The sequence below is a fragment of the Mustelus asterias genome, chromosome 4 (assembly GCF_964213995.1).
Source record: "Mustelus asterias chromosome 4, sMusAst1.hap1.1, whole genome shotgun sequence".
Taxonomy (NCBI): Eukaryota; Metazoa; Chordata; class Chondrichthyes; order Carcharhiniformes; family Triakidae; genus Mustelus; species Mustelus asterias.
In genome coordinates, this window is record NC_135804.1 from 30,469,090 (window position 1) to 30,481,823 (window position 12,734).

The 12,734-nt window shown below is 41.8% G+C and overlaps 1 protein-coding gene across 4 annotated transcripts in view; it reads left to right on the plus strand.

The window, feature by feature from the left end:
- The first annotated feature begins 284 nt into the window (after window positions 1-284).
- ap1g1 (adaptor related protein complex 1 subunit gamma 1) overlaps window positions 285-12,734 on the plus strand; it is a 119,945-nt gene continuing 107,495 nt past the window's right edge. Inside the window, exon 1 of one of the 4 annotated variants that reach the window (XM_078210757.1) lies at window positions 285-306. The gene's annotated coding sequence lies outside the window, so the exon portion shown is untranslated. Of the gene's footprint in view, window positions 307-446; window positions 534-1,008; window positions 1,067-12,734 lie in introns of those variants that run through there. The other 3 variants (XM_078210755.1, XM_078210754.1, XM_078210756.1) reach the window with 3 other exon arrangements.

Sequence of the window (12,734 nt, forward strand, 5' to 3'; positions counted from 1 at the left end):
TGACAATAATAAATCAGAAAGATAACTGTGGGTTGTTTGTTCTTATCTCTGAGTGTCAGTCAATCTGGGTGACAAGACAGTAGCACTGCTCTGACCTTCAACCGGCCCACCTGACTAACCGACTCTCAACCCGAGGCACGTGATCCCGCCGTGACGTCATCAGTCATTGCCACGAGTAAAGCCACGTTACTCCTCCGCTGCTTCAGATACGTGCGCGGTGTAGCGAGAACAAATAATCCCCTCCACCCACCCAACCACCCAGACTGACTTCCAAGCTGCAAGCGGAGTCCGGCCTGCTTCGTCGATGTAGGCAATACTGTATATTTTTTATCTGGGGTTGTGCTTCACACAAAAACAAGGGTACACGAGGTACATCTTCGAGCCAGAGCCCCGGGAAAAAGGTCAGCGTGATGTTGCGCGCCCGGTGAGTGGTGCTGAGGCTGGAGGCGCCGCCATTTTGAAGTTGCCCGGCTCCCCTCCCCCTCCCCCCCCGCGGAGCAGTCGCCGCTTGGAGCGCTTGGATCGGCGGGTAGGTGGGCTCCAATCACTCCAGGTTCTGTGGATCTCTGCAGTGTCCCTGAGATTGTTCCAGTATCGGGCTATCACTATGTACTTCCCATCTCTTATAACCTGCCTCCCCTTTCAACGCCACCCCCCCCCCCCCCCCCCCCCACCGACGCCCGGTTGTAGAAGTTGTTCTCTCACCGGGAGGCTGGGCTAGGGCCGCGGCTGGAGAGTGCGGCCCTGCCCGCCACCGCCTCGCCCTGGCTCGACTTCCTACCTTATCCCCTTTCACTTTCCCAATTGCTGTGATCCCCTCTGAAAAAGCACAGTAAGCCCGGCTTGTGTCAGCCAGCTGCTGCACTCGAGCAACATTCGTTCTTCGGTGGTGGCTGTAACGCCGGGATAATATTGGTTTTTCAGTCATAGTTAAAAGTAGTTTTACGGATTCCATTTTCTCATTGATCCCACCTCCTGGGTCATTTCATTTTTCGGAGAGTGAGCTTGTGTGGATAGGTAATGGGAGCAGAGTTGTTTCGAGACTTGTTGAGATATAGCCACGGATGTAAGTTCTAACAGTATTGAGCAATCCCACCATTTTAATGAGCTTTTCTATAATATATTTATTCTGCTGTTATCCCTGAAGTTCCACCCTGGGCAGGGTTGCTTCGTTAGTCTTAATTAATTTGCGTTAATTAGCTTTGGAGGAAGTTACTCTAGGGTAATTGCGTTACTATAGATGGAAAAATCACGATTGACTGAAGTGAATACAATGCTCGCGATCATATTAAGTATCGGTGTATAATATTTTTATACTATACAACTTGCTCATCAATGATTTTCATAATTTGACAAAAAATGGCTATCATTGTGATAACATTGTTTATCCTAAAAGACAGCATTCTGATGGTGTTTAAATCAGGGAATAGCTTTAAACTGTGAATACTAAAGGTCTAAAGACATAATGCTTTAAGTATTTGTAATATAGCTTTTAGAAATAAAACCAAGTGTTAAATGTGCCTCAAGCATCTTATGCTAACATTGGACAGCTTGACATTAAACTGTCATCTTTATTTTGATGGGCAGCTTTATCATGCCATTATTTTCAGTCTTATTGACACAAGCGTTCAGAATTTGAGCATATATAAGTTGAAACTATGAAAGCATAAGTTTAATATTTATAACTCTATATAACTATATCAAACAGTTCATGCACAATTGTATTAAGTTTAGGATCAGTTCATCCTTGTAGAGTTAAATTGTTTTCCTCCACTCCAAAAAGCAAGTTTGGGGAGTTTTCTTTAAAATAGAAACTGCAGTGTAATTATTAGTTGCAGTTACAATTTTTTAAGTAAAATTGTTATTTCAGAGGTGAAAATATAACTTGTACAATAATGCAGTTCAGTATGTGTTTTATAATTGTTCCGGAGTGGCACGGTGGCCCAGTGGTTAGCACTGCTGCCTCTCAGTGCCAGGGACTCGGGTTTGATTCCCTGCTTGGGTCACTGTGAGTGCGGGTTTCCTCCTGTTTCCTCTCTCATTCTGAAAGACGTGCTGGTTAGGTGCATTCACCTGAACAGGTGTCATAGAGGGATGACTAGGGGAATGTTAATGTAAGCCTTACTTGTGACTAATAAACTTCACTTTAACCATCAATATGATGCCTATTTTCTGAATGCAATGAGGTATAACTAGAGAAAAAGATTGTGGATTTCCTTGACCAGAGAAAAGGTTATTTAGAAAACAGTGCAAACAGAATTGTGGGCTAACAGAAGTTTAGGGGTATGTATATATGAACTTAAGTGATTGAAGCTGTTCACCGCCCTTGTTTAAAGCAACCAAATTCTTGATCTCATGCACCTGTTTTTAGAGAACTTTTTCACATGCAGAAGGCAGTGACATTTTACTAGGGTATGCAGCAGCGAAGCGGTATTTTACTCTTACATTGTGGGACAGAGCACCTTGACTAATTGTAATCGAAAACCTATGCTTAAAAGTTAAAGTTTATTTATTAGTCACAAGTAGTCTTACATTAACACTGCAATGAAGTTAGTGAAAATCCCCTAGTCGCCTCACTCCGGCGTCTGTTCGGGTACACTGAGGGAGAATTTGGCATGGCCAATGCACCTAACCTCCACATCTTTCGGACTGTGGGAAGAAACCGGAGCACCTGGAGGAAACCCACGGGGAGAATGTGCCAACTTCACACAGACATTGACCCAAGCCGGGAATCGAACCCGAGTCCCTGACGCTAAGAGGCAGCAGTGCTAACCAGTCTCTGCCACCGTGCCGCCCAAGTGTCCTAACGAAACTTGCTTAATAGAATACAGTTTCCTGGTTGTACCTCAAAGAAGCAGTGACATTTTAAAAACTTTTGCTGCACTAGGTTCAGCCAGCCTTTAATTGACTGATTTTAAAAAATAACTTTACACATGAGCTTTGACAGCAAGCATTGATTATGGGCAGCAACAAACATTTATGTAGTGTAGTTAATTTAGTAAAACATCCTGTGTGTGTTGCAGGTGTGTTATCGGGCAAAATTTGACAGCAAACAGTGAAAGGAAATATTCCAGGTAACTAAAATCTTGGTGCAAAGGGAGGTTTTAATGAGTTTGATTTGTGTCGTCAGGGAGGAGAGAAGTGTAGGGAGGGAATTCCAGAGCTTGGGGCCGAGCCAGATATTGGCATGGCTACCAATGGTGAAATGATAGAAATTGGGAATGCATGAGAACAAAAGTGAAATTAAGAAGTCCTTTGGAGTATTGTGTAGATGGAAGAAGTTAGTTTTGAGGGGATGAGGCTGTGGAAAATTTTTAACACTGATGCAATATCTGCTCTGTGCTCTTTGCTAAACTTTTGTTTCTCTTTGCTCCCTTTTAGAGTAGATGTAAATTGACTCTAGACTTGTCAGATATTTTAAAGCCAAGCTTTAAAAGTGAATGTAAGCAGATGACTTGAGATTTGTCCATTTCAGCTGAACCAATGAAGTGACCTTCTATCACGTACCTTTCCATCTGTGTGATTTATAAAAATAAAGTTCTCCCCACAGTAGCACATAGTGGAGACAGTAGTGTATGAACGGTGTGAGGATGAACACATTGCATCAACTGCTGAAAAGTTTAGCCGGATACATAGCTAGAGCATAGTGGCCTTTTATTCACATAAGCAGTAGTGGTGAGATATTTTGCTCTTAGGTTTTGTAACACATTATTGAAATATAGTGTAGGTCAAATTTTTACCAATTAAAATTAAGAGGAATTGCTAGATAAGGCCATCTCTTTACCACCTTGATAGTCGTGTGAAACAATGATAGAGGAGTTGAGATAGCAATCGATCTCAGTTTGACTTTGGTGTTAGGCAAATTATTGAAATCAATTCTGAGACGCAGGATAGCTGTCACTTAGGCAGGGATCATCAGCATGGTTTTGTTAGGGGAAGATCATGTCCTATTAAATTTTGAGGAAGTAACTAGGAGGATTGATGAGGATAGTGCAGTGGATGTTGTCTACGTGGATTTTAGTAAGGCATTTAACAAGGTCCCATGTGGAAGACTGGTCACAAGTGAAATCATATGGGGAAGGTGGCTAGTTGGATCCAAAACTGGCTCAGTGACAGGGAAAAAAAGGGCAATGGTCGGTATGCTTTTGCAAATTTTGATTTGATTTATTGTCACATGTATTAGTATACAGTGAAAAGTATTGTTTCTTGCTATACAGACAAAACATACTGTTCGTAGAGAAGGAATCAAGAGAGTGCAGAATGTAGAAGCATAGAACAAGAGTAAAAGATAGAATTAGAAGGTATGCTGGGCACAGCTTGCAAGAAGTCGCCTCGTTCCGGCGCCATCTTAGGAATGGAAAGCGGTTTCCAGTGGTGTTCCATAAGGCTGTGTTGGGGTCCTTGCTGTTTGTTGTATACATGAATGATTTACACTTGAATATGGGAGGCATGATTTGGAAATTTGCAGATGGCTCAGAAAATTGGCCATTTAGTCGATAGTGAAGAGGATGGCTGTTGTCTCCAGAATGATATCAATGGTTTGGTTGAGTGGGTGGAAAAGTGGCAAATGGAATTCAATCCAGATGATTATGAAGTAGTGCATCGGGGAGGGTGAACAAAGCAAGGATATACTCAAACAGGAAGATGTTATGGGGTAGAGGAAGTGAGACACCTTGGAGTGAATGACTACATGTCCCTGAATGTGGCTGAACAGATGGATAAGGTATCAAGAAAGCACATGGAGTGCTCTCCTTTTGTTGGACGAGGTATTGAATACAAAAGCAGGGATGTAATGTTGGAACTGTATATAAAATACAGGTTAAGCCAGGGTTTAAATATTGGAGCTTTGAGGAAAGGTTGGACAGGCAAAAGTTGTTTTCCTTAGAACAGAGGAGGCTAAGGGATGATCTAAATGAGGGGCCTAGTTAGCATAAACAGGAAAGACTTGTTTTCCCCTACCTTAGAGGTTAATTACCAGAAGGTATAGATTTAAGGTGATTGGTAGAGGATTAGAGGGGACATGAGGAAAGCTTTTTTATCCAGAGGGTGGCTGGCATTTAGAATTCAATGCCCAAATTGAGGTTGAAATGCTCAACTCATTTAAAAGGTATCTTGATCTGCACCTGCAGTGTTGTAACCTGTAAGGCTGTGGATCAGGTGCTAAAAGTGAGATTAAAATCAGCGGCTAATTTTTTTTCCCTCTCTTGGCCGTCACAGATTCATCTGCAACAGACTCAGAAATAACTTGTGGAAAACCAAAGTAGTGATGCAGACTTTTTTGAACCGTAGTTGCAAAGTCGCCTTCAAAGTATGCTCGACTTATCACATCATGTTTCAAATTAATATGTCCCAATATACATTATTTGAAATAAATCTACTAAATTGCATTTAAATGGATCAAGGCTAACTGCTTCCACCTTCACTTTGAGTCCATTCCATAGATTGAACACTACTTGAACGTCAACTGGTTTGAGCAGGTAGAATCTCAAATATTTACATATTGCTTTTGTCAACTCTGATCCTTTTAACAGTCCATATTAAACAGTTAGTACTGGGATAGTGGGTGAACACAATATTTGAAGAAAATGGTAACATTTCCACACTTAGACAATCGCATCCACTTCCAACAATTTGTCATGAACTCTTATCATATAGAGTTTTCCAGGGATAGAACATTGAATTTTTCTCCTCAATTCCAGATCATGATCAGCGACCATTCCAGGTGTTACAAGTTATACTGTGGAAGCATGAAGGCTGTCCTGTGGTGGAGTTTGATTTTGAATGACCACTCTTGCATTCTTCAAGGCATTGTAGTTCTGTCCCCTTTTATTTTCTTATGGAAGCATTGTCACTTGTTTCCCTCCATTTCCAAAATTTCAAAACTATCTTATTAATTATGCCTTTGATTTAGCACCATCCCAACACTTCTGCTTCACCTGCTCAGTGTCCACTTCCATCTTGATGGAAAGCAACCTGAAATGTTTTTGTTCTCAGAAGCCCTACAATGTAAATTAAAGCTGCTGTTGTAATCGCACAGGGTTCCAGGGTTTTTCTACAAAAGTGTGGTACATATTGTATATGTTTGTGGATAATTTTAGGTCATGATTTTTTTGATAGAGACTGCAACAAAAGGCAACTATCTAACTAGCTGCTTTAGTTTGAAAGAGCCATGCTCCCTCTAGAAGAGGGCAAATGCTTGACGAATTTCTCAATCATACATTGTGTACTAATTTATGTGAAATGTTACTTAACTTACTAGTTGTACTAGTTTTTATGTGAAGGGGCAAATACAGAAGATGACCATGGTTGTTCATTATGGCACACAATATTATTACAGAAGTCCTTCCTAAAATCGGTTCCATCATCTTTTGTGCTTTTATCATTATTCAAGAAATAATATGGAAATGTAAATACCTTAATATTTGTGCACAAGTCTGTATTTGGAAATCAAAGTTTTAATGTTGTATTTTTACTTAGTCCGTCTTTAAGTTGAATTCTTAGTTATCATGAACAAATGTTCACAGTAACTTCATTGCAATATTAATGTAAGCCTATTGTGACTAAACTTTAAGTTTAAATGTAAAAAGTATTCTTGAGAATTGCATGATGGTGCAGACCTGTTGCTGCCTAGCTAGAAAGTAAATTAAAAGATAAACCTTTGATACAGGTAGGGGAATGAGATTCCATTTGGAAGAATAATTGGAGTATAAAAATGTAATTAAATAGCCCAAGGAAAGGGTGATTTTGTTACTCGTGGTAGCTTTAGTTAATTTTGTACTCTGGAATTGCCTGCAGAAGTAGCTGAACAGTGCAATATTTCTAGGCCAAGATTTTGTTCACTGACCGAATATACTGGCTGGTGTTTATCACATTATTTGAATACAACTTGTATGTTGGTTGGCAAACTGGTTTTAAAAGTAAACTGACTAAAATAATGCAGAAGTTGGATTTCCAGATTTGCAATTTCAGTACCTGTGTTCACTTATTACATACTCTGTATTTGCAATATTTAAATACTAAGCAAATCTTGTATTCCAACATCATGTTTAAGTATAGTTGGAATCAGTTAGTTGTTTCACGAGTTCTGAAATTTTTTTTTCAGAATCTTAAGAGAAGAGAATAAATGTGGTATTGACGGATATGACTGTTAATTGCAAATGAAACAATTAAAATTTTAACATTCGTTGGGTGTTTAAAAAATGTTGCTGTTAGAACATAGAACATAGAACATTACAGCACAGAACAGGCCCTTCGGCCCACGATGTTGTGCCGACCTTCATCTGAAACCAAGATCAAGCTATCCCACTCCCTACCATCCTGGTGTGCTCCATGTGCCTATCCAATAACCGCTTAAATGTTCCTAAAGTGTCTGACTCCACTATCACTGCAGGCAGTCCATTCCACACCCCAACCACTCTCTGCGTGAAGAACCTACCTCTGATATCCTTCCTATATCTCCCACCATGAACCCTATAGTTATGCCCCCTTGTAATAGCTCCATCCACCCGAGGAAATAGTCTTTGAACGTTCACTCGATCTATCCCCTTCATCATTTTATAAACCTCTATTAAGTCTCCCCTCAATCTCCTCCGCTCCAGAGAGAACAGCCCCAGCTCCCTCAACCTTTCCTCATAAGACCGACACTCCAAACCAGGCAGCATCCTGGTAAATCTCCTCTGCACTCTTTCCAGCGCTTCCACATCCTTCTTATAGTGAGGTGACCAGAACTGCACGCAATATTCCAAATGCGGTCTCACCAAGGTCCTGTACAGTTGCAGCATAACCCCACGGCTCTTAAACTCCAACCCCCTGTTAATAAAAGCTAACACACTATATGCCTTCTTCACAGCTCTTGTTGTGACACAAGTTTCATTCAATTGGTTGAAGACAACCTGGAAAAGTTTACTAGTACTTGATCTGGTATTCATTGGTTCAGTGTATGGTGTGATCTAGAAATTGATACCTTTCATCAAAAGCTCAAGTCCTGTCAAATCATTTGACTCAATAGTTTAAATCAGATGTATTTTTACTTGGAAATACTAGTTGACAAACATTTGGCATGGTAATTTTGTTTGAACATAGTGCTGTTTAAGATTTTGAAAGCTTAAACCTCCAGTCACTGCAATAGACAGATGCAAAGACATTGTAAGAAAAAAGGCAGGCTTGCTTATATATGGTGCCTTCCACTGCCCAAAGTCAGTGAATTACTCTGGAAAATTGCATACAACAGTTTGGTGCAGTGATGGCACTTTCAGCTGAGTGTCAAGGACTTGACATGTTATCCATGTTGTCATTTTAGTGCAATGTTAAGAGAGTGCTGTTACAATTAAGCCAGTGCCCTTTCTGGAAATTTGTGTGCATAAATGTTCCTTTGCTTGTTGAAGAAAGGCCAAAGTGTTCTCTTGTTTTCCTAGCCAGCATTTAAACTTTGCTCAATGCTCTCCCAAAAAACCAAGTTGTACATTTATGTTAAATGGGTTGCTGCACTTTATTGGTTTATTGGATGTGACCATTACTAGAAAGGCCCATGTTTGTGACCCATACCGAATTGCTCTCGAGAAGCTGGTAGATAGTGAGCTGTCGTCTTGAACCACTGAAGTTCATGTTGATACACACCCACTGCTCTTGGAGAGAGAGAGTTCCAGATTTTTGACAAACAACAGTGAAGGAATGGTGATGTGCATAGTTTGGAAGGGAACTTGCAGGTGTTGATGTTCCCATGTGTCTGCTGCCCTTGTCCTTCTAGAGGTTGCGAGTTCGGAAGAGGCTGTCAGGAAATCTGGCGAATTGCAACAATGTGATGGTCATTTTGTTTGTGATGGATGGGGCGAATGTTTAAGGTGGTGAATGGAATGCAGATCACTTAGGCTGTTTTGTTCTGGTTGGTGTCAAGCTTCGTGTTGCTGGAGCTGTGCTCATCCAGGCAAGTGGGGAGTATTCCATCACACTCCAGGCCTGTCCCTTGATGGTAGGTGGGATTTAGGGAGTCAAGGAGGTGTTACTCCTCACAGAATTTCCAGCCTCTAACCTGCTGTTGGTCATCGGTCAGTCACTGTCCTCTGGATGTCATTGGTGGGCTCTCAGCAATGTTCATGGCTTTGAATGTCAAGTGGAGATGCTTGACGTTACTTGATTGGACATGGTCTCTGGCAGTTGCATTCTGCCACTTTTGTGATATTAATGTTGCTTGCCACTGACAGCCCAATCCTGCATGTTGATCAGGCCTTGCTGCATTAGGGCATGAACTGCTTTGTCATTGGTACTGATTGCTACATCAGTGAGCACCCCCACTTCTGACTTGTGGAATGAAGGTTATTGTCGAAGTAGCTGAAGATGGTTGTAAGATTGTATCCTGAGGAGCTCGTATCTGTGTCCTAGGACTGAGATTACAGAGTTATAGAATGGTTGTAGCACAGGAGGAGGTCATTTAGCCCACTGTGCAGGCTCTCTGCAAGAGGAATTTGATTTGCTCAGCCTCTGTAGCCTGCAAATTTTTTCTCCGGATAATTGCCAACTCTTTGGAAAACCTCAATGAATCATCTGTGCATACTCGGGCAGTGCATGCTCAATCCTAACCACTGGCTATATAAGGATTTTCCTCATCACTAGCTTCTTTGGTCAATCACACTAGATCAATATTCTCTGGTACTCTAACCTTCCAACAGAAAGTGTTTTGCCCTATCTACTTTGTCCAGAACCCTCATGATTTTGAACACTTCTGTCAAATCTCTTAATCTTCTTTCAGGGGAAAAGCCTCCGCTTCTCCTCTGAAGTTCCTCATAATTTTTTTCTGCACTCTCTCTCAAACCTCCACATTCTTCCTAGTGCGGTACCTAGGATTGTTCATGCTGAATCAGTATGTTATGAAGAATCATCATAACTTGCTTTTGTACTCGGTGCCTCTATTTTTCTAAACTTAAGATCTGGTATTCATCATTAATTTCTCAGCTTGTCCAGCTACCTTTTAAAGATTTATGCACATTTTTAAAATATCACTGGGATGTGGTTGTTGCTGGCTGAGCTAGCATTTATTGCCCATCCTTAATTGCCCTTCATTTCAGAGAACATTGCCATGGGTCTGGAGTCTCATGTAGGCCAGACCAGGTAAGGATGACAATGTCTTTCCCTAACGTTCATTAGTGAACCAGATGGATTTTTATGACAATGGTCATCATTGCACTGTCATTTCTAGATGTTCATTAAATTCAAATTTTGTCATCTGCTATGGTGGGTTTCTAAACCGGATCCTCGGAACATTATCCTGCGTCTCTGGGTTACTCGTCACGATGCCACCACACCCGTTCCAGTCACTCTGTTTCTGCACCCTCTATAATTGTATTTATTTTACATTGCTTCTCCTCATTCTTGCTAACCAGATGCATCACTTTGTAGTTTGCTACATTAAGTTTCATCACTGTCCGCTGCTTATTCCACCAGTGTATGTCCTTTCAAAGTTTATCACTATCCTCCTCTGTTCACAATACATCTGCAAATTGTATATTGTACACTCAAATCTGAATCATTAACATAAGTCAAGAAAAGCAGTAGTTCAGAAGTTCTGACCCCTGAGGAACCACTATATATAGTCTGGAAAACAGTGATTCACCACTTCTCTGTTGTTTCCTGTCACTGTCTCTTTAATTTCACGGTCTTTAACTTTGCTGACAAGCCTGTTAGTGGCTCTTTACCAAAACCCTTTTGCAAATCCAAGTGCATCATGTCAACTGCATTATCATCGTGCTGTTTGGCGCTTCTGCCGTGTTTACAGGGATAGATTTTGAATAGATCTAGCAATTATAGACTGGGCAACTGAGATGCTGTGGGCTATCTGCAGCAACGTTGTACTCAACTGCAATCTGTAACTTCATGATCCGGCATTCTTCCCAGCCTACCATTCCCTGGGGTCAAGCCTGGTTCAACGATCATTGCGGAAGGGCATGCCTGGAGTTGCATCAAGCATACCTGAAAATGTGTCAACTTGGTGAAGTTGCAACACAGGGCAACATGTAAATAGCATAAGTAGCAAGCAATAGACAGGGTTCACAAACTGATCAGACCTAAGCTATGCAGATCCTGCCCCACTCAGTTGTGAATAGTGGTGGACAATTTAAACAACTCGTAGGAGGAGGCAGCTCCACAAATATCTCCCCCAATGATGGCAGAGTTCAGCAACTCAATATAAAATATAAGACTGAAGCATTTGCAATAGTCAACAGCTAGAAACGCTCAGTGGATAATCCATTCAGCCCAGCATCTCCGATGCCAGTTGTTAGCCAAGTCGATTCACTCCGTGTGATAGTATGAAATGGCTGAAGGCACTGGATACTGCAAAAGCTATGGGCTCTGACAGTATTCCAGCAATAGCACTAAAGCAATTTGTGCTCCAGAACCAGCCATGCCTAGCCAAGTTATACCAATAGTTACAACACTGGCATTTACCCTGCAATGTGGAAAGCTGCTCGGGTATGTACTTTCTATTTGCTAAAAGCAGAACGAATGCAGACAAATACTGCCCCATCGGTCTACTCTTGATCATCAGTAAAGTGATGCGAGGGGTCACCAACAATACTGTCAAGTAGCACTTGTTTACCAGAAGTACATTGGAAGTGGGAATGTTTGCTGATTGCACAATGTTCACCATTTGCAATTCCTCAGATATTGAAGCAAATGCAGCAAGACCTGGACAAGTTCCAAGCTTGAGCTGACAAGTAGCAAGTAACATTCATACCACAAGTTGTTTTTTCTGTTTATTCATGGGACGTGGGTGTCAACTGGCTTTGCCAGCATTTATTGCGCATCCCTGATTGGCATTGAACTGAGTGGCTTGTGAGGTCATTTCGGAAGGCAGTTAAGAGACAACCACAGGTCAGACCATATAAGGATGGCAGATTTCCTTCCCTAAAGGCCATTAGTAAACAAATTGGGTTCCAGATTTTTATTGAATTCAAATTTCACCATCTGCCAAAGTGGGATTCGAACCTGCAACCCTGGGTATTTGGATCACTAGTCTACTGAAAATACAGTCACTGCCTCCCACAAGTGCCAGGCAAAGACCTCCAACAGGAGAGAATCTAACCATTGCCCCATGACATTCAATGGCCTTGCCGTTGCTGAATCCTCCATTATCAATATCCTGGGGTTACCATTAACCAGAAACTGGACTAGTCATACCAATACTGTGGTAACAAGAGCAGGTCAGAGGCTAGGAATCCTGCAGTGAGTAACTCGCCTCCTGACAAAGTCTGTTCATGAACTGCAAGCCACAGGTCAAGAGTGAGATAGAATATTCTCCATTTGCCTGGATGAGTGCAGCTCTGTCAACACTCCAGTGTGACATCATCCAGCTCGATTGGCGCCTCATCCACAAATATTCACTCCCTCCGCTGATGTGCAGTGGCAACAGTGTGTACCGTCTACAAGATGCACTGTGGGTACTCGAGGCTCATCAGACAGCACCTTTCCAACCCATGACTGCAACCATCTAAAAGGACAAGAGCAGCAGACAAATGGGAACACCACCTGGAAGTTCCCCTCCATATATCTCAGTTCCTTCACTGTCATTGGGTCAAAATCCTGGAACTCCCTCCCTAATAGCACTGAGGGTGTACCAACACCATGTGGACTGCAATGGTTCAAGAAGGCAGCTCACCCACCACCACCACCACCTTGAGAGCAATAAATGCTGGCCAAGCCAGCAACTCCCAAATCCCATGAATGCACAATAAAACAAAATG